The 27976-nt window shown below is 46.1% G+C and overlaps 1 protein-coding gene and 1 non-coding gene across 2 annotated transcripts in view; one reads left to right on the top strand and one right to left on the bottom strand.

Annotated features, from left to right (window-relative positions):
- Positions 1–27976, top strand: part of LOC142575083 (monocarboxylate transporter 12-B-like) — a 180700-nt gene that overhangs the window by 17472 nt on the left and 135252 nt on the right. The window lies entirely within an intron of this gene.
- Positions 9340–9412, bottom strand: TRNAT-CGU (transfer RNA threonine (anticodon CGU)). Its single transcript has one exon. It is a non-coding gene; the product is annotated as a tRNA-Thr (tRNA).

Below are 27976 nucleotides of genomic sequence, written 5' to 3'. Positions count from 1 at the left end.
CATTCTGCTGTTATTGACTGCTCTTCCAGTACCCTTCGCCTCGAATGAATGAGTGAGTAAAGACTATTTAAAAACAAGGTATTGACGGATGCCCTTGTTGTTAGGCAGCCACGAGCCCCTGGGCCCGGGCGGTTTCTTCAGCTCTCTCGATGACCTTCGCCTGCAGGTCAGGGTCGGAGCTGAGCAACACGGCCTCTCACTGCTCAGTATTACTTATTTCGTGATTTGTGTGATTTTCAGCTGGACACGACCACATAATATGGAATAGATCCGCTTTTTGCTTAGAATGCTTACATGTATTAGGGTATTGGTCCGGGTAGTAGTAGTGATAGGCTAGGGGTTGGGGTAGGTGTTCGTCTGAAGACGCCTCCAAGCTACTTCTTGTCGCTTGTTAAGTGATTTGTGTGCTGGCGGGTACACTGTCCTGGCTAACTTGTAGTGCTGAGTTATTTCCTGGTACCTGACCATGCGATTCCTCTCTAATCCTAGCGTGAGCCGTCCGGGTGCTCGGTTGGCGAGTTCTCGAGCGGCGGTGTGGGCGGCATCGTTGCCGGGTAGGGAGGAGTGTGCTGGTGCCCAAATGATATGGATTGGTCGTGGGTGTTGGTTGGCGTCTATTATGTGTTTTACGGGAGCCGAGACCCGACCTTTCGCAAAATTGCGTACTGCTGCTCTGGAATCGCTAATAATGTAATGACAATGTGTGGAGGCTATCGCCAGAGCGATAGCCGCCTCTTCCGCTGTTTCGGAGCTTCTGGTGCGAATTGAACGACCAGCGGGTATTTGACCTGAAGAGTCCACCCCTGCAAGGGACATACAGTTGCGTTCTATGTATTCTGCTGCGTCGACAAAGACTACGTCTTTGAAGGCGTGGAATTTCTGATGTAGGGCTTTGGACCGCTCGGCCCTCCTTTCCTTGTGGAATTCAGGGTGCATGTTTTTAGGGAGTGGATTAATTTTGAGATGGCGCCCCTGATCGTGAGGAATGTCTACTTTAAAGCTTTGCATCGACTCGTAGTTGATGCCGAGATTCTGGAGGATGTTTCGCCCAGCGGCACTCTGAGCTAGCCTTTCGTATTGGGATATAAGGTGCGCTGCTACATGTTCATCGAGGGTGTTTTGCACACCTAGGGCTAGCAGTTTAACGTTGGCCGTTCTTATAGGTAGCCCAAGAGCCTGTTTGTAGGCCCTCCGAATAATTCCCTCTATTTTCTCTCTCTCAGCCGCTTTGAGGCAGAGGTACGGGGTGATGAAGGTGATGCGGCTGAGAATGAAGGCTTGTACCAACCTTATGAGGTTGGCTTCTTTCATGCCAGAGTGTCGGTTGGCAATTCTTGAAATGAGTCGCATCGTATGCTGAAGGCATGCTTCGAGTTTATGAACTGTGTTGCCGTTGCGCCCGTGGGCTTGCATGAAGAGGCCTAGTACACGGATGGTGGTCACCACCGGGATCGCGCCTCCTCCGGCTCGCACAGTGATTTCTGGGGGAGGCGCAGTGTCGGATTTGCGGTTTCTAGGGGCTCTGAGTAGGAACAGTTCTGATTTTGCGGGGAGCAGGCGAGGCCTTTGTCGCTAACGTACTTTTCAACCGTGTCGACAGCTTGTTGCAGCGTGGTTTCGATATCTCCATCGCTACCGTTAACCATCCACAGGGGGATGTCGTCGGCATACAGACTGTGGTGTACATCTAGAATCTGATTAAGTTGTTCCGGTAAACGCATCATCGCTAAATTAAAGAGGAAGGGGGATAAGGCTGATCCCTGTGGTGTACCACGACTTCCAAGAGGGATCTTGTCCGATTGTAGTTCTCCTATTCTTAGTTCCGCTGTGCGGCAGTTGAGGAAATATTTGATGTAGTTGTAGGTCCTCTGGCCCACACCTAGGTACTGCAGATTCTCTAGTATAGCCTGATGTGCTACGTTGTCAAAGGCCTTTATAAGATCAAGGCCCAGGACAGCCCGGGTACCATTCTTCGGTATTTGGTCCAGCAGTTGATGTTTAAGCTGAAGCATGATGTTTTGCGTGGAAAGTTTTGGACGAAAGCCAATTATGGAGGTCGGGAATAAGTTGTTGTCCTCCGCAAAATTGTGGAGGCGGTTAAGTATAACGTGCTCCATGAGTTTTCCTACGCATGAGGTCAGAGAGATCGGGCGTAAGTTCTCGAGCTGTAGTCGCTTACCATGTTTAGGTATGAATATTATTTGTGCATGCTTCCATTGCGAGGGGATAGAACCTGTTTCCCAACAGCGGTTGAAGTACTCTGTTAGGGCAGTGATAGATACGTCGTCTAGATTTCGGAGGGTCTTATTTGTTATGCCATCGGGGCCTGGTACAGATTTAGTTCGGAGTTTCAGCAAGACGGCTCGTACTTCAGCCTCTAGGATGGATGCGTCTAGGTTAAGATTCTCCAGACCAGTGTATGGCTTCTGGAGAATTTGTGCACTTGTGCCCATGTACCGGGTTTTGAGATCTGTTAAAAGCTCGTCGTTCGTGCCCTGGTATTGGTGAGTGATCTTATTGAGGCATTTCCTCTGCTCGGATTTACTCTTATCCGGGTCCATAAGATATCGGAGGAGATTCCACGTTTTGGCTAGACCGAGTTGTCCCTGCATGCTGTTGCATACCTTTTCCCATTGGTTTTTGGTTAATTGGTTCGCGTATTCCTCGATTTCTATGTTGATTTGCGCGATGCGCCAGCGGAGTGTACCGTTTAGTTTACTTTTTTTCCAGCGGGTTTGCATGCTCTTTTTGGCTTCCCACAAGTGTAGGAGGCGGCTATCCACCTCGACCAGACCATCGTCTTGAGGGATTTCCTTCGTGGCGCGTTTCACGCAATCTCTGAGATCCCCGATCCAGGCCTCGTTTATATGCTCGGTGGCGGTTCTCTCCCGAATCTGGCGGAAGCGGTCCCATTCCGTGAGCGAAACTTGTTTGCCCTTCTTGCGGGGTGGACCCGCCTGAATGTGGATTTCTATGATGTAATGATCGATACCGAGGCTTTCCCCGGTATTAGTCCAATCATAGTTGCCTATATTTTCGATGAAAGTTAGGTCGGGAGTGGTGTCAACACTGACACTATTCCCGGTATGGGTGGGTGTCTGGGGGTCTGTGATGAGAGTCAGTCCCTGTTGTTGGGCTTCTAGCCAAAGATTACGACCTTTGGCTACCTCTGTGCGGTATCCCCATGCAGTGTGGGGAGCGTTAAAGTCACCTAATAATAATATGGCCTTTCGTTGGGAGATTCTGAGAGCCTTCCTGAATAGAGTTCCGAACTTGTGACGTCGGCACTTTGGGCTACTATAGACATTAAGAATGAATATTCTTTCATCCTCCTTACGTTTAGGGATGAGTTCAATAAAGACGTGGTCTATGTCGACTTCTTCAATATCATGTTTAATGGCTGTTAGATTTCTGTGAACTAAAATAGCGGTGGTGGAATCCGTCGCAGAAGCATTATTGGATTTGTACCCTGCCAATTTTGCGTGGCCTCCCGTCTCCTGAAGGGCAATGATATCCGGGGCCGCCTTACCCCCAAGGAACTGCTGAAGGTTTCCCCGTTTGCGGCGAAACCCACGGCAGTTCCACTGCCAGATCTTGTAGTTAGGAGTGTGAGCCATTTTGAGGTGGCGGGGGTTCAGTGATTGGTTTGGAGATTTCGGATAGGGATGCGGATGGTCATAGGGTTTGGATGCCACGCCCTTGAGGGAGCCAGAGGCCGTGTATGTAAATCTCGACTCCCAGCGAAGTACTTTGGCTTCGGTCGCGGCTACCCGAGACTCTAGGTTGGTGGTTCTGGTTTCCAGAGCTTCTAGACGTGCGCTGATTTGTTGCAAGTCGGCACCATTCTCCTGATGTTGCTTAAGCATCTGGTTGACAAGTTCAGTAATCATATGTTCTAGTTTCTCGAATCTTGGGGATATGTCTGAAGAGTTGTCTGTATGATCTTCTGCCTTACGTTTCTGTGGGGGTGCTGTGGTGTTGTGTGAGGGATTAGATGGTGGGGTTGGGCGCAGCGTCTGACTGCGCTCCTGTTGTCTTTTTTGTAGTCGGGTGATTTCTGCACGCTGCTTAGTTATTTCAGTTCTCTGTTGTTCTATTAACTGCCTCATTAGTTGGAGTTCTGCCTCGAGAGCCTGCATCTTAGGATACTGAGCATTGGGAGAAGAGACCATGTTAGCCCAGCTCACCTGTGTAGCGCTGTTAGTCGCGGTCGTTCGTTTCCCGGAACTCTATCGGTTCCGCGCCGTCCCGTCGGAGTCGGTGGCACTCGGAGTTGAGCTTAGTCTCGGGTAAGAGCGAGATCGGCTCCTACTGCTCGATCCTCCGGGAAAAAAGCTTGCAATGGTTTCTCGGCTGTTCTGCGTCGATCGGCGTTCTCGCGATCTACTTTGCCTGCCCTCGTTGGGGTGGTTGTGTTCTTCCACCGAGAGTTTCTGCCACTGTCGTTGTCGGATGATGTAGGGGATTTGGAAACGCTTCTTGCATTGCTTTGAGCCGGAAAGATGGTTGCCGTTGCAGATAGCGCATACTAGTTCACAGTCATGGTCCGTTGGCGGGTTTTGCTTGCCGCACCGGATACAACATTTTTCGTTCGGGGTGGGGCACACATCGTCCCGGTGGCCGACTTTTCGGCACATTCCACACACTTCGATCTTCTTCTTGTACAGAAGGCATCGGTACGTAGTATTTCGGTAGTTGACGTAGTGTGGTACTTCTTCACCTTGAAAAACGATGATAACTGAGGACGTCTTGCCCATGCGCCTGGCGTGCAGGACCCGGGGGGTATTACGCGCCAAACTTCTAATAATGTCTTCTTGTGTGTCGTAGTCCGGAATCCCATGGATGATTCCTTTAGCCGAGTTTTCGGGCGCCGTAAAGTAGGTAGTCATGCTGAATCTTTTCTCTTGTAATTTGAGCTCCTTGATTTGGCTGTACTTGAGGGCGTTTTCTTCTCTTGGCTTGCTGACAATAATGATATTTTGGCTGGTGTTGATTCGTATCGTGTCTTCTAGTTGCATCGCCGCTTCCAGAGCGGCCGTTCTCATGATGTTGTCGGTGATGAGCGCGGAGCTCCAGCTGGCTCTATTGAATCCCTCACGGGGTCGGAGAACCACTTTGAAGTCGTCTTCCGGCAGCGGTGGGGGCTTCGGTACTTGCAGACGCGGACGGGACGACGGCCTCTGCGCTACCGAATTAGTTCTTGTACGCGGTATGGCGTTGTATTCGTTAAGGCTTGGTTTGCTTCGCTGTAGGTTCTTATGGGCGGCGAGCCATCCTGCCTGGTTTAGTTCTTCTGGGGCGATTTCAGTCCCCTCCACTTCTATTTCCATGGCGGCCTGATGAGTTGGTAGAGATGCCAGGCTGCCGAACCGGCGTTAGGGTTAACGCGGCGGCCCGCGAACCGGGCACGAAATGTGGCGGTTTATGGATGGATAAGGAAGCACTTGCCGAGATGTCGATCTCTTCGTGGTCCGGATGACTTCCCGCAGTAGTGGCAATGGTTACTTCCAGGAAACCTATAGGTTGACGGTCGCTGTGAGGGGGAAAAGCCTGAGCTCCATGTGAGGTACTTCTACATTTCTTCTACTTCTTCTTCTTCCTTCGCCTCGAATTGCTGATTCTCGCAAAACCTTCTGACGCACCCCAATGCCGCTTACGCCCCACCGGCTTTCTTCGCCTGCAGCCAAAGTCAATAGCCTAAATTGAACTTTTGTCTTCCCCACCAGTTCCTGATGGCGAGTACCTCGTCACTCCTCTGCCCGACATTCCACTACATTATGACGCTACCGTGCCTCACAGTATACTTACTATTACTGTGAACCGTACTCGCATACCTATCTTTAACTTTGGATTGGCAAAGCAAATTCTACCGCAAGGTATTTGCCTGGCCAACGCTGATTGTCTCGGCGACCATCACGTGGCAGCGTTATCGACCGATGGTTCTCGCGAGCTTAGCTGGCCCCTCGCGCCAGCCTCGGGCGCCGATCCCAACATAAAGAAAATGGTTGCGACGGACCTGTCCTCTGCGCAGGCTGAAGATCTTTGCCAAGTATTATCGTCCTACCGAGATTTTTTCGACTTCGACGATCGCCCTTTAGGCCAGACGCTCGCGGCCAAGCATCGGATTCTTACTGGCGCTGCTGCGCCTATTCACCGACGACCGTATCGAGTTTCTCCGTCGGAACGCCGAGTAATTCAAAGTGAAGCGAACAAAATGCTAAATAAAAACATCATTGAGCCTTCTTGGAGTCGCTGGGCTTCACCTGTGTTGTTGGTTAAGAAGAAGGACGGCACGTGGCGCTTCTGTGCAGACTACAGTCTTCTGAACATCACTAAGAAGGACGTCTACCCGCTCCCACGTATAGACGACGCCCTTGACTGCCTGCACGGTTCGAGCTATTTCTCTTTTATTGGATCTTCGTTCGGGAAACTGGCAGATTGCTGTTGACGATATGCACAGAGAAAAAACCGCGTTCATCACACCTGATGGCCTAAACCAAATTAAAGTAATGCCGTTTGGATTATGCACGCCCCTGCCACCTTTGAGCGCATGATGGACTCCTTGCTCCAAGGTTTCAAATAGTCCACATGCCTCTGCTACCTCGACGACGTCGTCGTCTTCTCGCCAACCTTCGACACTCAGCTTGAGCGTCTAACAACTATACTTGATGTATTTCGAAAGGCGAAGCTGCAACTTAGCTCGTCCAAATGTCGTTTTGGCTACCGCCAAATTACTCTTCTGGGCCATCTCGCTGACGCTTCGGGAGTACAGCCTGATCCCGACAAAACTCGCGCTGTCCGAGAGTTTCCGGTTCCGAAGACAGCCGCAGATGTCCGAATTTTTTTAGGTCTGTGTTCGTACTTTCGTCGTTTTGTTCCAAATTTTGCGGCAATTGCTAGACCCCTCACTAATCCTTTGAAGAAAGGCGTACAATTCATGTGGGATACTTCAGAAGCCGCCGCCTTCTCTCGTCTCGTCACTCTTCTAATCTCACCACCCATTCTCGCCCACTTCGACCCTGATGCGCCTACTAAATTGCGTACAGATGCCAGCGGTCATGGTGTGGGTGCCGTCTTAGCCCAGCGTCAGCGTGGCCAGGATCGCGTTATTGTTTATGCGAGCCACCTCCTAGCACCATCGGAGCGCAACTATTCCATTACGGAACTAGATTACCTTGCTGTTGTCTGGGTGGTTTCGAAGTTCCGTCCTTACCTTCAGGTTCGCCCTTTTTCTGTAGTCACTGACCATCATGCTCTCTGCTGGCTCTCATCACTAAAAGACCCTACAGGCCGGCTTGTTCGATGGGCTTTGAGGCTACAAGAATTTTCATATTCCGTGGCGTACAAGTCTGGCCGCCTGCACCAATACGCTGACTGCTTGTCGCGTTACCCTGTTGACGACTTTGACTCCTCCAATATTTCCAGTGCTTCTTGCGTATTCTCTGCATCACAGCTGCTTCATTTCGCCGACGAGCATCGTCGTGACGCCTACATCAGAGCACTCATAGACCGTTTTGAACACTGTCCGGTTGATGCTGCTCTACGCCTCTTCGCCCTCCGCGACGGTACCCTGTACCGTCGTAACCTTCATCCGGACGGCTCTGAGTTCCTACTTGTAATACCTAAACACCTCCGCTCCACCGTTCTAGAAGAGCTTCATGATACCAACGGCAGGACACCTCGGCATACCTCGAACCTATGACCGTGTACGTCACCGTTTTTCTGGCCGGGCCTTGCCCGTTCCGTACGACGTTACGTCGCAGCTTGTGAACTTTGCCAACGACGCAAGAAACCTTCCCAGCTCCCCGCCCGTTATCTGCAGCAGCTCGACATCCCTGCTGAGCCCTTTCATCGTGTCGGCTTAGACCTTCTCGGCGCATTTCCGGAATCTACATCAGGAAAGAGGTGGGTTGCAGTCGCGGCGGACTACGCGACCGCTACGCCGTAACCCGTGCTCTTCCGACCAGTTGCGCAACTGATGTTGTGGAGTTCCTCCTACATGACTTAATTTCAGTGCATGGTGCTCCACGTGAATTGTTAACAGACCGTGACCGTACGTTTTTGGCCAACGTCGTTGACGTCATAATGCGTGCCTGCTTAATACAGCGTACATTTACCACCTCCTACCACCCCCAAACGAACGGCCTCACTGAGCGTTTGAACCACACCCTTACAGACACGCTATCCAACTACGTTTCAGACGACCACCGTGACTGGGACCTCGCTCTACCTTACATTACCTTCGCGTACAACTCTTCCCGTCTCAAAACGGCTGGCTTTTCCCCGTTTTAACTTTTGTACGGTCGAGAACCGACGCTACCACTGGACACTGTGCTTCCGTCCGCCACTTCAGCTAGCGATTATGCCCGTGATGCAATCGCCCATGGTGACCATGCTCGGCAACTTGCGCACCCTCGTCTACAAGTGTCTCAAGACAAACAAAAGCAACCATACGACCTCCGTCACCGTGACGTCCATGTTGTGCCTGGAACCCTCGTGTTGATTTGGTCACCATCGCGTAAAGTTGGCCTTTGTAAGAAACTGCTTTCCTGGTATACAGGCCCATATCGCGTGCTCCACCAAGTGACCGATGTTACCTATGAAATCGTTCTAGCCACGCCCACTACGTCCTCCGCTGTGACAGTCAGTGACATTGTCCACGTAGCCCGACTCAAGCCCTACCCTCTACGCGCCTTGGTTATTTAACAGCACCGTGACGGCGCTTTTGCCAACGGGGGGAGGGGTGGGGGGCAGTATTAAGATATCATCGAGCGATGCTCAAGAGACGGCCCGCCAGGAGAACGAAGATGAAGTTGGTCGCAGCTCTTAGCGCGAGCGAGGGTCAGCCTGGCTGTCTGGTTCCATTGTAAATGGCCTGTAAATAGCCTCTTTCGTCTGTGTATTTCTACACGTAAGAATATGCTCTACCAATTGAGCTACCGCTGGTGCCGTCTTCCCATCCACTTTCTTGGTTATGTATGGGTTACGACTAGAAACAACACTGAGAGTGTTAGCCAGCGCCACCGCTTATAAACCTTGGCGGTGGATGTGGAACATCCTCTCTGCCGCAGGCCTCATGACCACGCGATCTTTTTTTCACTGAAGGCAACTGGTCAAAAAACCCACACGTGCTACCTGAAGCCATCAATGTTGCCGGATTCGAGACCCTCGTTATTCAATGAATGAGAAGAAAGGAGGTTTAGCCGAGGGGAGCGATTTTTTTATTAATCATATAAGAAGCCAGCAAACAGCGACACCAAGAGTCACATAGAGGAAATTACTTGCGCTCAATAAAGAAACGATAAATTATTGGAAATGTCAGTGGATGAAGAAACAACTTGCCGCAGGTGGGGAACGATCCCACAACATTCGCATTACGCGTGCGATGCTCTACCAATTGAGCTACCGCGGCACCGTTCCCCTTCCACTTTCTTGGGCATTTATGTTTCCCTAGTAGAACCCTGGGAGTTTTAGCCAGCGCCACCACTTGCAGACATTGGCGGCGGATACGGAACACTCTCTCTACTGTAGGCGTCACAAGGACGTGAACCTTTTTTGGGCAAATGCAAGTGGTCAATAAACCCACACGTGCTACCTCAAGTCATCAATGTTGCCGGATTCGGGACCCTCGTTATGTAATGAACGAGAAGAAAGGGGATTAACCGAGGGGCCAAATTTTTATAATCATATCATAAGAAGCCAATAAAGACACCAAGGACAACACATTGGAAATTTCTTGTTTGCATTAATTGAAATAAAAAATTATAAATTAATGGCAATGAAGCGGATGAATAACAACTTGCCGCAGATAGGGAACGATCCAACGGCTTCGGATTACGCGTGCGATGCTCTAGCAGTTAACCTCCACTTTCTGGAGTATTTATCTGTTACTAGTCCATTACTCCGGCCCATTAATATATAATTTCTTAATATCAGCTAATAAGTACAAGTAATTTCCCTTGTGTTGTCCTTGGTGTCTTTGTTTGTTGGCTTCTTATGACATGATTAATAAAAACCGAGTCCCTCGATCAACGCCCTTTCTTCTCGTTCATTACACAACGAGGCTCTCCAATCCGCAACACTGATACCTTCAGGTAGCACGTGTGGATTTACTGACCAGTTGCCTTCACCCAAAAAAAGATCACGTAGTCGTGACGCCTGCGGCAAAAAAGGTGTTCCACATCCGCCGCCAAGGTTTCTGAGTGATGGTGCTGGGAAACACTCCCAGTGTTAGTTATCGTAGTAGCACATAAATACCCCAGAAAGTGGATGGGAAGACGGCGCCACGGTAGCTCTTTGGTAGAGCATCACACGCGTAATGCGAAGACGCGGAATCGCTCGCCACCTGCGGCAAGCTGTTTTTTCATCCACTTTCATTCCCATTAACTTATAATTTCTTTATTTCAATTAGTAAGTCCAAGTAATTTCCCTTGTGTTGTCCTTGGTGTCTTTGTTAACTTCTTATGATGTGATTAATAAAATTAGCGTCCATCAGTTAATCCCTTTTCTTCTCGTTCAATGTGATAAAGTGCAGGTTAATAAATAGGTAAAGAGCTTAGAATAAGTAAGCGTTAGCTATACAAAGCATTGTTCACAGTCATGCTGGCAACTCTGTCCCTATTTTCGCTTTCACTGAAACAACCAAAGAAAAATGCCACACAAGTCATGCTCCCTCTACTGAAAGGCTGCTGTCTGGCGTGACCTGGACCTCCTTCAAGACAGGAGCAAGTTTGATTCAATGTGGACTGTTAAAATTGCCACTGTTTGCCATTACAGAACCTAGAGAGCCGTTTTCGTGGCAGAAATTTTGTGGAAGTGCTTTTCCTCGAGTTGAGCAGTAAGTGCACTTGAGCATCAGTGGCGTAGCCAGAAATTTCGTTCGGGGGAGGGGGGGGGGGCTCACATTCCAACTCAACGTGCTCCTTATAGAATTTGTCGAGGGATAAATACATTAATGATAACTTCATTAATTGCCAAAGATGCTGCAAACGAAGTCTTGAGCGCTACGCACTGTAAAGACATGTAAAATATGTATTTTTCATAAAAGAATATATTCGTATGTCCCCCAAAAATTGTGCCAGAAATCACTGATATCACTGTATCCACCTTTGATGTCTATTTAAAAGATTATATTACACGAACTTTTGAACTACATTAGTTTGAACTACATTAGTTCGAAACCAGCTAAGGAGTGCATGCCGCTCATATGAAAAACGTGAAGGCCATGAAATGAACAAGTTGAGGACAAATACCTTAATGAAATATGTAGTTCAAGAACCTTCCTTACATTTCTGTACATATGCGATGGCCAGGGAAAAGTCTCAATGATGCTGTCCTTCGTTCCAATGTATTGCGCAGGAGCAGCCCTCACCGGTCGTGTATTGTGAGTAATTGCACCAATATTATAGTTGCAACGGAGAGCACATATACAAAGCACGAGTTCTGCAAAATATACATTAGAAATGTGAAGATACAATGGAATATAAAAATGGGAAGATACAGCTTCATAAAATGGGTCACTGGGAACAGAATTCATTGCATGTATGCACAAAAGCTCGCAACAAGATATTTATATATACGTATAAGGTTCCAATATCGCCTTCCATTTCTCTACCACGGTTGCGCTTTAAAACTACGGCGCTGCAAGTTTGCTTCAGAGACTTTCCTTTCCTTCCCTCTTCTCCGCCCTTAAACTGGCTCTCTTAACTACTACACGCAGAGACAAAGCAACAGCGCGCACTTTAGATCCTATAGATGAGATGAATATTTACAATTATTATTAGGGTTATAATTATATTCGAGTGCTGATTGCCGTGTTATAGTTTGTTAACGAAACTTCCCATCAAGTCTAAATATTGTAAGGCAGTTTGTCGTGTGCGTATCATGGCCACGCATGCTTATATCGCCTTTCCGTTTCTCTACCACGTTTGCGCTTTAAAACCACGGCGCTGCAAGTTTGCTTCAGAGACTTTCCTTCCCTCTTCTCCGCCCTTAAACTGGCTCTCTTAACTACTACACGCAGAGACAAAGCAACAGCGCGCACTTTAGATCCTATAGATGAGATGAATATTTACAATTATTATTAGGGTTATAATTATATTCGAGTGCTGATTGCCGTGTTATAGTTTGTTAACGAAACTTCCCCTCAGGTCTAAATATTGTAAGGCAGTTTGTCGTGTGCGTATCATGGACACGCATGCTTATATCGCCTTCCGTTTGCCTACCACGGTTGCACTTTAAAACCGCGGCGCTGCAATATTGCTTTCCTCTCCTTCCTTCTTCTCCGCCCTGAAACTGGCTCTCTTAACTACTACACGCAGAGACAAAGCAACAGCGCGCGCATGCGATCGCATAGATGAGACGAATACATATATATAGAAAAGTATCAGTCATAGCTCTCGTAGTATAGCCTTCGGAGCGGTTTCCTTTTTTTTCTTTTTTTTCTTTGAAAGAAGTCCTATTAGGGTTATTAAAATTACACGAAGGTATTTCGCCCTCGCCAGCAGCAGTACTTGAGATAGGTATTCCGGCGGCTAGCTTCCCACGCTATGCGTGACGCCCTCGCACCTGTTTAAGCTTTTTCCTAGACGCTAGAGCTATACTATGCTCGCGCAACCTTGAGCGATCGGAAAGCGCGTTTTCCACTCTTGGCCGGCGGAGAGGGGAGGCTTCGTTCCGGCCGCGAAGCTCTCCACATCTCAGTAAGGTGCTTGGTGGTGGTCTCGTGCTGACGATGCCCTCTCGATGAGCGCAATTTCCCCCCTCATCTTTTAAGAGTTTCAATACCTACAAGCATTTGTCTCGCAAACCAGATTTATTTCAAGGGAATTTTCCACGTCTCAATAATTTCTCTCGTCGTATTCGAGTGCTGATTGCCGTGTTATAGTTTGTTAACGAAGCTTCCCCTCAAGTCTAAATATTTTAAGGCAGTTTTCCTAGTCTCTAAAGCCGCTCGAGTTCACGCTGCTCCTCTGGCGGCCATTATTCCAAGAAATTATGCCTTCCAACCACTCAGAATCGACTGTCGCGGACATCATCAGTCCCTTTCCACATAAGTATGAGGCTCGGAGCAGGACCTATGGCGCTTGAAAGTAACCGTTGGCTCGACGAACCAACCGACTGAGCTACCTTTCCGGGCAACATTGAAGGATCACGAGTTCAAATCACATGTTGTGTTCCTTTTTTTCCCCCTTTTTTTCTTTCTTTTTAATGTCTCTTCCTTCATTTTATCACTGTACGGAAACCCTCCTAAAAAATTATATATCCTCAATTATGTGTGGCCACACATGTGCAGGTCATAAATACCAGGTTCTCTAGACGAGTGCCATCCATGCGGTATAACCGAGCTCAGATTGGTCCACCTTGACTGATCAAATAGGGCACCACTGTAGGTTAAATGAGGCGTACAACTCCTGCGGGACCCGCCGTCGTTGCTCAGTGGTTATGGTGTTAGACTGCTGAGCACGAGGTCGCGGGATCAGACCCCAGCCACGGCCGCCGCATTTCGATGGGGGCGAAATGCGAAAACACCTGTGTACTTAGAATTAGGTGCACGTTAAAGAACCCCAGGTGGTCGAAATTTTCGGAGTCCTCCACTACCGCGTGCATAATCAGAAAGTGGTTTTGTCACGCAAAACCCCATAATTCGATTTTTAATTAAACTCCTGCGGGGACGGTAGAGTATCCGTCTCCAGTGCAAGAGGACCGTGATTCAAATCCCGGTGCCGTGCAATTCTCCACCGGAAAATACAAAAATAACCGTGTGTTGAGAAAATTGCACAAACAGGCCTGGAGGGCGGCCTGATCCCGGTGACCAGAACCGGTAACGCACTCTCTCACCAGAGCAGGATTGGCCACCCTGGTGCAGTACTTGGCCACAACCTCCTATATGAATACAACAATCAAACCCCGGCCCTCAGTCCCCAGCAGCCGCGAAGCAACTGACCACGGCGGCGGTCAGATCTGTGACGATGCAGAGGGTGCTAAGAATACCTGGCTCCGGACAGGCCGCCATTGGAATCTGAACCTGGCAACGTTTAACGTTAGAACGCTATCTAGTGAGGTGAGTCTAGCAGTGTTATTGGAGGAATTAGAGGGTAGTAAATGGGATATAATAGGGCTCAGTGAGGTTAGGAGGACAAAAGAAGCATATACAGTGCTAAAAAGCGGGCGTGTACTGTGTTACCGGGGCTTAGCGGAGAGACGAGAACTAGGAGTCGTATTCCTGATTAATAAGGAAATAGCTGGTAACATACAGGAATTCTATAGCATTAACGAGAGGGTGGCAGGTCTTGTTGTGAAACTTAATAAGAGGTACAAATTGAAGGTGGTACAAGTCTATGCCCCTACATGCAGTCATGATGACCAGGAAGTCGAAAGCTTTTATGAAGACGTGGAATCGGCGATGGGTAAAGTCAAAACAAAATACACTATACTGATGGGCGACTTCAATACCAGGGTAGGCAAGAAGCAGGCTGGAGACAAGTCAGTGGGGGAATATGGCATAAACTCTAGGAATAGCAGGGGAGAGTTATTAGTAGAGTTTGCAGAACGGAATAATAAGCGGATAATGAATGCCATCTTCCGCAAGCGGGATAGCCGAAAGTGGACGTGCAGCAACCCTAGTGGCGAGACTAGAAATGAAATAGACTTCATACTCTGCGCTAACCCTGGCATCATACAAGATGTGGACGTGCTAGGCAAGGTGCGCTGCAGTGACCATAGGATGGTAAGAACTTAAATTAGCCTAGACTTGAGGACGGAAAGGAAGAAACTGGTACATAAGAAGCCGATGAATGAGTTAGCGGTAAGAGGGAAAGTAGAGGAATTCCGGATCAAGCTACAGAACATGTATTCGGTTTTAACTCAGGAAGAGGACCTTAGTTTTGAAGCAATGAACGACAATATTATTGGCATCAGTAAGAGGTGTGCGATAGAAGTCGGTGGTGACTTCGTTAGACAGGATGCCACTAAGCTATCGCAGGAGACGAAAGATCTGATTAAGAAGCGCTAATGTGTGAAAGCCCCTAACCCTACAGCAAGAGTATAACTGGCCGAACTTTCCAAGTTAATCAACAAGCGTCATACAGCTGACATAAGGGGGTATAATATGGATAGAATTGAACATGCTCTCAGGAACGGAGGAAGTGTAACAGCAGTGAAGAAACTAGGTATAACCAAGAATCAGATGTGTGCGTTAAGAGACAAAGCCGGCAATATCGTTACTAATATGGATGAGATAGTTCAAGTGGCTAAGGAGTTCTATAGAGATTTATACAGTACCAGTGGCACCCACGACCATAATGGAAGAGAGAATAGTCTAGAGGAATTTGACATCCCAAAAGTAACGCCGGAAGAAGAAAAGGAAGCCTTAGGAGCTATGCAAAGGGGGAAGGCAGCTGGGGAGGATCAGGTAACAGCAGATTTGTTGAAGGATGGTGGTCAGATTGCTCTAGAGAAACTGGCCACCCTGTATACGCAATGCCTCATAACCTCGAGCGTACCGGAATCTTGGAAGAACGCTAACATAATCCTAATCCATAAGAAAGGGGACGCCAAAGACTTGAAAAATTATAGACTGATCAGCTTACTGTCCGTTGCCTACAAAGAATTTACTAAGGTAATCGCAAATAGAATCAGGAACACCTTACACTTCTGTCAACCAAAGGACCAGGCAGGATTCCGTAAAGGCTACTCAACAATAGACCATATTCACACTATCAATCAAGTGATAGAGAAATGTGCAGAATATAACCAACCCTTATATATAGCTTTCATTGATTACGAGAAAGCATTTGGTTCAGTCGAAACCTCAGCAGTCATGGAGGCATTACGGAATCAGGGTGTAGATGAGCCATATGTAAAGATACTGGAAGATATCTATAGCGGCTCCACAGCCACCGTAGTCCTCCACAAAGAAAGCAACAAAATCCCTATAAAGAAAGGCGTCAGACAGGGAGATACGATATATCCAATGCTATTCACAGCATGTTTACAGGAGGTATTCAGAGGCCTGGAGTGGGAAGATTTGGAGATAAAAGTTGATGGAGAATACCTTAGCAACTTGCGATTCGCTGATGATATTGCCTTGCTTAGTAACTCAGGAGACCAATTGCAATGCATGCTCACTGACCTGGAGAGGCAAAGCAGAAGGGTGGGTCTGAAAATCAATCTGCAGAAAACTAAAGTATTGTTTAACAGTCTCGGAAGAGAACAGCAGTTTACGATAGGTAGCGAAGCACTGGAAGTGGTAAGGGAATACATCTACTTAGGGCAGGTAGTGACCACGGATCCGGATCATGAGAATGAAATAACCAGAAGAATAAGAATGGGCTGGGGTGCGTTTGGCAGGCATTCTTAAATCATGAACAGCAGGTTGCCACTATCCCTCAAAAGGAAAGTGTATAACAGCTGTGTGTTACCAGTACTCACATATGGGGCAGAAACCTGGAGGCTTACGAAAAGGGTTCTGCTGAAATTGAGGACGACGCAATGAGCTATGGAAAGAAGAATGATGGGTGTAACGTTAAGGGATAAGAAAAGAGCAGATTGGGTGAGGCAACAAACGCGGGTAAACGACATCTTAATTGAAATCAAGAAAAAGAAATGGGCATGGGCCGGACATGTAATGAGGAGGGAAGATAACCGATGGTCACTAAGGGTTACGGACTAGATTCCAAGGGAAGGGATGCGTAGCAGGGGGCGGCAGAAAGTTAGGTGGGCGGATGACATTAAGACGTTTGCAGGGACAACATGGCCACAATTAGTACATGACCGGGGTAGTTGGAGAAGTATGGGAGAGGCCTTTGCCCTGCAGTGGGCGTAACTAGGCTGATGATGATGATGATGATGATGATGATAAGGTTCCATAAATCTATGTATCTAAACAAAAGTCATTGTATATTGTCACGTGATGGTGACGTTAAGAACACAGTAGCAATACTGCGAAAGACAAAACTAACTTTTACTGGGCTAACCTGTGCCCACAAAAACAGGCTACACTTATAGCACAACGATAGCGGCGAACACGGTCGGCGATCGTTGAAAATCTGATCAGCGGGTCAAGCGCGTCCGCTTTTATACATCTGTCGAAGAATGTTCCAGAATAATCGTTGGGACCCGCGTGCCTTCTACAAAGTTCTACATTATTCGCGTCGCGCACACATGGGATCAGATTACACAAGGCTTGGTCACAGACAGCGGATGGAAGCATCGATAAGATTCCAGAAACTTCGGATACATGCAGACGAGTCCTCGCTGTACGATAACATTTGTTAGGCGGTGAAACGTGTCGCGTGATAAATACAAACAAGTACACGTGTCAATATCATGCATCAAACATTCCAAATAAGCATGTTGCGCAGTCACAGATCACAGAAGTTTAACGCCCCCCTCCCCTTCCTCCATTCTCACCGATGTATCGCGCGCGACGAAAGGCGGCGCACTTCTTCCCCGCTTTTCTCCCTTGCGCACACAAGACTGATCCACCATCGTCTACTCACGTATCTCCCCTCCCCCCTACGCTTTCACTCCTACGTACAGCTAGCGGCGCGCGGTGACGACGTTATCGCCCTTGAAGTTTGATCGATAAGCGCGAACAGATGCACCGAGCAAGATAACTAAAATTTAATGACGTTTCGGCTCCCCATACAGGAGCCTCGTTAACAGTGAAACCGATACAACGTATTTAACCCCTTTACAGCCAGTTCTGCTGGAACACTTGCGAATGGTGACTTAACATCAAATGAGGCCATGACGCCATCACGAGCAGGAACAACGTGCCGTATCTGTTCAATAATGTCGCCAGAATTACGTACTTGAGTGCCGCTTTTTCCAACGAGTGGCGAAATGATGCGGTGTAAGAAACTGGAAAGCTTGTACGGAGGTGAGCGAGTGTAGTCGACAATGGGCCGCATAAGAACACCTTGCTTGTGTATCTTTGGTAGGCCATAAAGTGCCGGAACTTATCGCCTGTGAGAAAGTAGTCGGTAATAAAGTTATTGATGCTGACTCGGGACCAAATAGCTGGAAGTTTTTAGAAATCCCTTTACAGTTTTCCTGTGGGATCACACGTCAGGCGTCTATAGGTATTGGCGTCACTAACCAGTGCCAACATCTTTTTGTTGTAGTCACCACTATCAAGTAAAACAGTTGCGTTTGATTTGTCAGCCGGAAGAATGACGCTGTCTGGATTGCGTCGAAGACAGTCGATAGCGTCATGTTCCTCTAGCGGCAGTGCGGAGGTTGAAGAAGGGTTTTGAAGCCCAAGAGGCACGTTAATAACACGCGTGCGAGCTTCGTCACATCTAGTGGCGTCGACTTGGCTTAGAGCTGATGAAAAGAGCGCTACGATTACGCGGACTAAAAGAACAATATGTGCGACGGACAAGGCGCTACTTCTAACTAAACGTTTTTTTGAACAATCTTTTAGTCCGCGTCTTCGTAGCGCTCTTTTCATCAGCTATGCAAAACCAACTCGCCCACATCAAGCTTCTCTTGGCTTAGAGCCCATTCAAGAGCACAAATCACGTACTTAGTATCTCGTGTGGGCCCTGTGCTAAAGTTTGGACCAAGGCTCAGGGCAGAGTTCCGCTTTTTCATGCTTATAGGAAGAAAGACTGTGTAGAGCCTGTCTTGGTAAACTTCGGGATGTACCATTTCAGGATGGCCGCAGCCTTTCAAGCTTGGTATGGTGTATGATGTCGTTATTTCGTGTTGTCACGCTGGCTTGAAAGTTGGCGTGTAGCTGAATTGAAGCAAATTCGGCAGGGCACAGGAACTCTAGTCAGCGACGGGCATAAAAGGTATCATTTTCCAGCACACGGACCTTAGCCTTGCACTGCGATATTCTTGCTTGCAGTAGTAGTCGTTCAGCCCTTGAAATCACGCAGTCTTCTCGCGTTTTTTCAACATGTAGTTTTCCGCCCAGACGGGCTACCGCCAAACTTTCGATTTCAGCCCTTGGAGTTTACATGGAACATGACGACGACGGCAGGAATGCGCCTGAAGTGTCCATATAATTCCTATCGCAATAATTCTTATTCTTCGCAGCCAGCACTTCCCGATAAGTGCTATTAAACCAAGAATTATCAAAGGCATCTCGGACCACCAAATACCAATATGCACCTTACCAATTAGCAACACCCTCATCAATGAGGGCGAAATCTCTGTGATAACCGACTTTAACAAGGCGGATGACAGCAGTATACTAACGCACTTAGATTACGAGTTTGACAGCTTTTCACAGCTCGCGTCGGAGGCATCCTGTGACGTAAATACTCTGTGGCTTACGTTCAAATGAATTGTATTTTTTTTTTGTGTCGATAAGTATATACCGAAAAAAATAAAGAAACAACAGAGGTCAAACCCGTGGATCACGCGAGAGGCTATTCAGTCAAAGCGCCGACTGAATCGGCTTCGTAAAACCGTAAAGAACAACCCAAGCCAGCCGATAAATTCGAAACTGCAGTACGCTAGAGATGATCTCCGAAACAAGGCTAAACCGGCAAAGGATCATTACTTTAACGAAACTCTTTCGAACTTCCTTGCAAACAATCTTCGTAGGTTCTGGAAGCACTTCAGTGGAAACGCAGCAGTTTCCCAACTATCTTCAAAAGAAAAATACGAAAAAGCTGATTCATTCAATGATTTTTTCGAGTCAGTATTCACTGTCGAAAATAAAAATGTACCCACTGTCAATTTATGCTTTACCACGACCATCGATGACCTAATCATTACGGATGCCGGTGTCATGAACCTTCTGTTAGAAATAGATTCTAATAAATCTAGTGGCCCCGATAGAGTCCCAAATGACTTTCTTAAGAGGTACACGGAATGGAGTAGCAAATATTTGGGCCAAATTTTCGGGAAATCTTTCCAATCCTCTAAGTTACCGTCAGAGTGGAAATTAGCTAAGATTATACTGATACATAAAACCGGAGATATGGTATCAAAGTATAGTCCTATATCTCTCACAAGTACATCGTGCAAAACTTTTGAACATATTATTTTTAAACACGTCACACTTTTCCTTGAACTAAACTTTTTTTCTCCGTACCAGCATTGATTTCGAAATGATTTATAAACTACTACACAATTGATCCAAGTTGTACATGACCTTGCTTATAGCCTGAATAACCGAAGTCAAACAGATATGGTTCTACTAGATTTCTCAAAAGCCTATGATAGTGTAAGCCATAACAAATAATTATCAATCTAGAAGCCGTTTTGGGTAATAGCCCAATTACCCATTGGATCAAGGACTTTTTGCTTAATCGTAAAGAATTTGTACTCTTTGAACACGTTACATCACAAACTATTTCTGTTTCATCGGGTGTACCACAAGGATCAGCCCTTGGACCATTGTTATTCTTAATCTACATTAATGATATCGCAACAAGAATCGATTCCAATATTAAACTTTTTGCCGATGACTGTGTTGTTTACCGGGAAATCAATAGTCATGCAGATCACCTTGCCCTGAGTGCATGCCTCAACTGAGTGCTCTGAGCGGTGCGAAATGTGGCAGATGACAATTAAAGTAAAAAAGAAATCCGCCGTAATTACCATCCCTACAAAAAAGATCCGTCTAACTTCGCTTACGCAGTAAATGACGCCGTGCTAACTAAGGTTAACAAACGTACATATTTTGGTGTGACACTTACCACAGACCTTAAGTGGACCCCGCACATCGATAACATTACCGCAGCAGCTCTACGTAAGTTATTTTTGCTTAAAAAGTACCTAAAATTAGCGCCTACTCCAATTAATCAGCTCGCCTATAAGACATTCATAAGGGCGATCTTACAATATGCCAGCGTGGTTTGGTTTCCGCATACAATGACTAACTCAGGAAAACTGGAAGCAGTGCAAATAAAAGCCATAAGATTTGTACACAACAGGTACAGGCGCACAGATTCACCCTCTAACCTTCTTACCACATCTAATCTAAAAACGCTACCAGATAGAGCAAAAGAAGCTCGCCTAAAATTTTTATTGCAGATACTTCACAACAATCTCAAGATAGACGCATCCAAATACACTTCGTTTTCCGACACTAGACCTACACGTTAAAGCAGCCCTGCAAACAAATTAATTGAATATTTCTACAGTAATAATAATAATAATATTTGGGGTTTTACGTGCCAAAACCACTTTCTGATTATGAGGCACGCCGTAGTGGAGGTCTCCGGAAATTTTGACCACCTGGGGTTCTCTAACGTGCACCTAAATCTAAGCACACGGGTGTTTTCGCATTTCGCCCCCATCGAAATGCGGCCGCCGTCGCCGGGATTCGATCCCGCGACCTCGTGCTCAGCAGCCCAACACCATAGCCACTGAGCAACCACGGCGGGTTTCTACAGTAATGAACCATTTAAACATTCTTTCTTTCCGCTTGCCATAAGGGAATAGAACCAACTTCACCCATCTATCACAAACATTAAATCGTTCTCAGAATTCGCTAATAAAATTGAAGGCAACAAAAACCATTTTTTTAATTGTTTATAATATTAATATAGTTAAACACTAGAGTGATGTTCACTGTCTGTATTCATGTAACCAGTATATGTTGTAATGCGTTACTCTAACCTCTTATTTCCTACATTTGTTTACATATTTGATTGTTTTGTAAACGTTTCGCATATTGTATTGCCCTCCTGCTACGCTCTCAGCTGAGAGCAGCAGTATTGAAAGTAAATTAATATAGTAAGAGTATCAGAGTCCCGTGTCCCATCACTTTCCGCAAAAGAAGTAACAAAATCGAACTTTCACCATGAAACCATTTGCTGCGCCGCAACAATGTCTTTTTTCCTTTTGTGGGGCAGGGGCACCGAAGTGAAAAAAAAAGCAAAGGAAATCATGTTTGCTGCAATCGAATGCGTACTTTGGACATCTAATCTGGTTGCCGAAGCAATATTGAAGAAGATGCGAGACGCTTGGTCCACAGAGACCCATGCGCCAGGGGCGGGAAGGGGGGGGGCTCATGGGGCATCAGCCCCCCCAGCCAAAATTTTTTCATGTTGTCCATGCAGCGTCGACCAAAGAACCCCCGGCGCCGGAAATAATTCTGGATTTTGTCTTGAATGTTTTTTTTTTCACGCTCGAAAAGACATTTCGAAAACAAAAGACACTAAAGCCAGCCAGGGTAACTACGTTATTTATTTTTTCTACTTTGACTTTTATTCGTGAGGACACATTGAGCCTCTTAAATTTTTTTTGTACTCGCTACCCTACCCGCAGGCTGCCTAGGCCAGCCAGAGCGCATGCGTTTTTCTCGTGTTGCCCCGCCCACCGCGCGGCGCAGTTCGGTGCGCGTTTGGTTTTCTCTGGCCTTCTGGCTAGCAGACGACAAAAAGAAACACTGGTCGCTCAACGCCATCACTGTGAAGACTCGACGGATTGCACCACGTTCGCTTGAGCGCAACCTCTCCGGAAAGTTTTGTCTCGCCGGTGTAGGATACAGAGCACTATGCGTTTGGTTCTCGGTGGACCAAGCGTCTCACGTTTTGTTGGATATTCATTCGGTAGCCACATTAGGTGTCCAACGTAGGCATTGGATTGCGGTGAACATATTCTCCTTTGCGTTCTCTTTTCATTTATTTCGGTGCCCTCGCCCCACAAATGAAAAAAGAAAAATACATTGTTGCGGCGCACCGAATTGTCGCATGGTGACAGTTTGTTACTTCTTTTGCGGAAAGTAATCGGCCACGGCACGCTTCAGTTGCCGCACACTATAATTATATTATTGCGATAGCAATTATATAAACACTCCAGGCGCATTCCTGCTGTCGTCGTCGCCCTCATGCTTCGTATGAAGTCTAAGGGCGATAACGTCGGGACCACGCGCCGCATGCTGTGTGTGCGAGTGAAAGAATAGGGGTGCGGGTGGAATGGGCGAGCCCATGATGGTGGCTCAGTCTCAAAGGAGAAAAGCGGAAGCAAGCGCGCCGCCTTGCTTCGCGCGCGATACATCGGGGGGAGTGGATGGAATGGGGGTGGGATCTAGGATTCTGTGAAGCTGATTGGGCAACATGTTTATTTGCCTTGTTTGACGCATTATATACAGTTACTTCTTCTTAGATACGTAAATTTAATGCAGACTTATACGTATATTTAAGTATCTTGCTGCAAGGTTTTGTTTATACGTGCAGTGAACTTTCTTTCCCGTGACACTTTTTTGGCCTTTTATCAAGGATTTCTATATTTCATTGTATCTTGGAATTGCTAATCAACGAGGGTGAGTCAAATGAAAGTGAGCCTACCCACATCGCGCAATAACGGTTCGGTTCATTATCTGCGAGGCATGTGCGTAGCACACACGCACCTAGCATTTACAAAAGTAACACGCAAGTGCGAGGGTTAGTATTCTTTAATGCTCTGATACACTGGGTTGAACATGGTTGCGTGACGTAATGGACGCTTCAGAAGTTGAGCAACGTAGTGCCGTGAGGTTTTTGACAGCTGAAGGTGTTTCCCAAAAAAGAAATTAGTCTTTATTCTTTATTCTTTATTCATCAATTACCCTGCAGCGCCCAAAGGCGTTACAGCAGGGGGGTTACAACATGGAATAAAATACATCTTCGTTCACACAATGCACTTGCTTTTCAGTCAGCCTATTCCACTGTTTAATTGTTCGAACAAAAAATGAGCTGGCATACATGTTCGTCTTGGCAGGGTACTCGAGGATTTTGCAACTATGATCAGTTCGTTTTGAAATGTAATGAGGTTTCTGTAGGTAAATTTCCCTATTAATTCCTGTTTTATTGTAGTAAATCGAACATAGAAATTTTAATCTCAGTTTATTGCGGCGGGCAGAAAGTGATTCCCATCCTAGCTCAGCCTTCATTGCAGTGCAGCTCTCCCTTCTTCCGTACCGCCCCAAGACGAACCTGGCAGCACGGTTTTGTATTTTTTCTAGAGCGGCAATGAAGGTTACCTCGTGGGGGTCCCACACAACACAGCCATATTCTAAGAGTGGTCGAACACAAGTTGTATATGCCATACGTTTTAAATTCGTATGTGAACATCGCAGGTGTCTCTGAATGAAATTCAAAGCTTTACCAGCTTTGGCTATGATACTGTCTACCTGTGGTTTCCACGAACATTCAGACGACAGTAGCACACCTAAATACTTATACGTACTGTCTTGCTTCAATAGTACGTTGTTCAGATGATACCGTGGCTGAATTGGTTTCTTCTTTTTAGTAAATGAGAGCTGTACACACTTTGTTATGTTCAAAGTCATTTTCCATTTAGTACACCAATCATGAATGATTGATAAGTCGTTCTGAAGTTCAATTGTATCATTGTGATGGGAATTTTTTTGTACACAACACAGTCATCCGCCAACAACCGTATAGAAGATGAAATTCCGGCAGAGATATCATTAAGGTACACCAAAAATACTAGCAGACCCAGAACGGAGCCCTGTGGGACTCCTGACGTAACATTTGCATATTCGGAGCATTTTCCATTCTGTATTACACATTGCCTTCTTTGGGAAAGGTAACATTCAATCCATTTAAAAACAGTTGCATCAATGTGTAGGGTATTAAGCTTAAACAATAAGAGTGAATGTGATACCGTGTCGAAGGCTTTCCGAAAATCCAGGAACACACCGTCTACCTGTCCTCCTGCATCTGCGCTGGATATTATGTCATGATAAAACTCAACTAGTTGTGTTGAGCAAGATAGTCCCCTACGAAATCCATGCTGCTCGTTAATTAGTACCTTATGCTTATTTAGATGATTTAGTATTTGTTTATATAAGATATGTTCAAGTATTTTACACGGGATAGACGTAAGTGGTATCGGCCTGTAGTTACCAACGTCTTTTTACCAACGTCAAGTCGCCGTATGGCTGCCGTGTACGTTGAACATTGCATCTCATTGGCCACTGTGAAGCGTTGCAGCAAACGGTTGAAAGAAGGACGTGAAAGTTGCAAAGACGATCCAAGACCGGGCCAAAGCCACCGTGGAATCACCCCCAACAAAATTGCAAAGGTTGATGAGCTGATGAGACAAGAACGGAGGATAAGAATAGATGAACTGGCAGAGCGTGTGAACATCAGTCACGGTTCGGTTCACACCATAGTTCATGAACATCTCGGTTATCGGCTCTTGTGTGCGCAATGGATGCCCAAGATTTTGAACCAGCGCCAGAAGAAGGTTCTGTGCTGTCTTGACTCATCTGATCTGGTATCACAATGAGGCTGACGCCCTTTTGTCTGCAATTGTTATCGAGGATGAACCATGGTGACACTACTACGAGCCTGAAACACGATGGCAAAGCTTACAATGGAAACATTCGAATTCACCACCCCCAAAGAAAGCATAGGCCGTCATTTCCGCCGGAAAGGTGTTGTTGACTTTATTTTTCGATCGTCAGGTGCCATTACTGATGGAATTCGCATAAGTCGCAGAGACTATCAATCGTTTCCGATAATGTGAAACGCCGGATCGGCTGCGTGCTGCAATCAAGAACAAACGACGTAGAAAATTGACTATGGTGTTGGGCTGCTGAGCACGAGGTCGCGGAATCAAATCCCGGCGACGGCGGCCGCATTTCAATGTGATCGAAATGCGAAAACACCCGTGTACTTTGATTTAAGTGCATGTTAAAGAACCCCAGGTGGCCGAAATTTCCGGATTCCTCCACTACGGCATGCATCATAATCAGAAACTGGTTATGGCACGTAAAACCCCATAATTTAATTTTTAATTATTCCACGACAATGACCGTCCCCACGCGGCTCATGTGGTTATTACAAAACTGGTAAAGTTCAAGTGGGAAGCTCTGCAACATCCGCCATACAGCTGAGACCTGTCGCTTTGCGACTTCCACATTTTGGGACAAATGAAAAAAAAAACAGCTCAAGGGAAACAGATTCGTGTCGGACAATGACATGAAAGAGTCAGTTCCAGATTTTTTGAAGCAGCAATCCAAGCAGTTTTATGGGACGGGAATCACCAGACTCGTTAGTCAATGGGACAAATGTCGAAATGCTTATAGGACTACTGTTAAATAAAGTACTCCGTTTGTCATGTATTCGCATCGGCTCACTTTCATTCGACTCGCCCTGGTATATATTGAAGAACGGCTGTATATACGTGTTCTCTGTTGGCACAATAATTTCGGTGCAACTACTCCCGATACACGACCGGTGACAGCTGCTCCTGCATAATACACTGGAATAAATGGAAGCGTCACTGAGATTTTTCACTGGCCGTTGCATATGTACAAAAATGTAAACAAGGTTGTTGAATGACATAGTTTCATTAACATATTTGTCCTCAACTTGTTAATTTCATAGCCTTTACATTTTTCATATCAGTAGCAGGCACTGTTTTGCTGGTTTCGAACTGATATAGTTCAACATAGTTATATATATATATATATATATATATATATATATATATATATATATATATATATATATATATAAATATATAGACATAGTTCCGTACTTGACACTTTACGCTCAACTTTTGATGACTTTCAATGCTGTAGTGAACTTTTCAATGTAGACACGCTGCTCCTTAAATTTTGTGACATTGTCCATGAATGCCTGTCAAAGTATGTGCCCCAAAGATGTATTAAACGGAACCAAAGACACCCTTGGTATAATAGAGAAATAATTCAGCTCACTCGTCGCATTAAGCGGCTACGTAAGCAAAGCCATTCCGAGTGTAAGAACAATACTTCTTTATTCAACACGTTGAAATCTAAATTAAGAGCGAAAATGCAAGAAGCTAAGAGCTTTTACTTTAATAATACATTGGCTACATTTATGATAAAAAATCCATCTAGGTTCTGGAGATCGATTAGTCCTGCATCTTCTGTACCTTCTTCCTATATTCTTAATGACCAATCCTGCTCCCAATTTGAAACTATAGCCAATGCCTTCAACAACTTCTTCAAATCTGTTTTTTCTACCGATAATGGCACCAATCCCCCATTTTCTGCGTGCCGCAATCTGCCCTCTCTTCCAAATCTTGATGTTACCTCCTCCGGAGTGCATAACCTCATATTAAAACTTGATGTAACGAAAATCCCAGGCCCAGACAGCATTCCAAATATGTTCCTAAAGAGGTACTCTGAATGGTGCGCAAACTATTTGACTATAATATTTAAAAAATCAATAGGCTCTACAACAGTTCCCCGGCTGTGGAAATTGGCTAACGTCGTGCCCGTATTCAAGTCCGGAGACAAACAAATAATACCAAATTATAGGCCAATATCTTTACTTTCCACCAGCTCTAAACTCTTGGAGCACATTATTCACAAGCACATTATGGAATATCTAAATGCAAACAATATTCTTTCCCGATCGCAGCACGGTTTTCGTGCTGGCTATTCTACTGTTACACAGTTGCTTGAATTTACACACGACATTGCTTCTTCCCTTAACAGCCGAGGACAGCTTGATGCCATATTTATTGACTATTCTAAAGCCGTCGATTTGGTTTGCCATGCTAAGCTTTTAGTTAAACTTCGTACATTTTTTTGGTGACAGCAAGCTGGTTGATTGGATAGCTGATTACTTACGGTCGCGCTCTCAATTTGTTACGTTTAACCGTGCGAAGTCGTCAGAGGTACAGATTACATCTGGGGTGCCGCAAGGCTCGGTGCTGGGGCCGCTTTTGTTCCTTATTTTCACAAATGACGTAGCAGAAATCATTGGCGATACTCAAGTTAAACTTAGAATGTATGCAGACGACTGCGTTATCTACAATACCATCTCTGATGCTCATGATCAGGTTGCGCTAAATAACGTTTTTTCATTGTTTTGTAACTGGAGTGAAACCTGGCAAATGTCTATTAACTTAAAAAAAGACTGTAGCTATGACCTTTTCAAACAAGAAACAGCCCCTTTCTTTTACTTATACTAATGACGGAGTCAGTCTAATACATGTTACGGAGTTTAAGTACCTCGGTGTAACTCTTACATCAAATTTAAAATGGCGCAAGCATGTC

The sequence above is a fragment of the Dermacentor variabilis genome, chromosome 3 (genome assembly GCF_050947875.1).
Source record: "Dermacentor variabilis isolate Ectoservices chromosome 3, ASM5094787v1, whole genome shotgun sequence".
Lineage (NCBI taxonomy): Eukaryota > Metazoa > Arthropoda > Arachnida > Ixodida > Ixodidae > Dermacentor > Dermacentor variabilis.
Note: the sequence above shows the minus strand (reverse complement) of the source record. Positions and strands in the feature narration are given on the sequence as shown.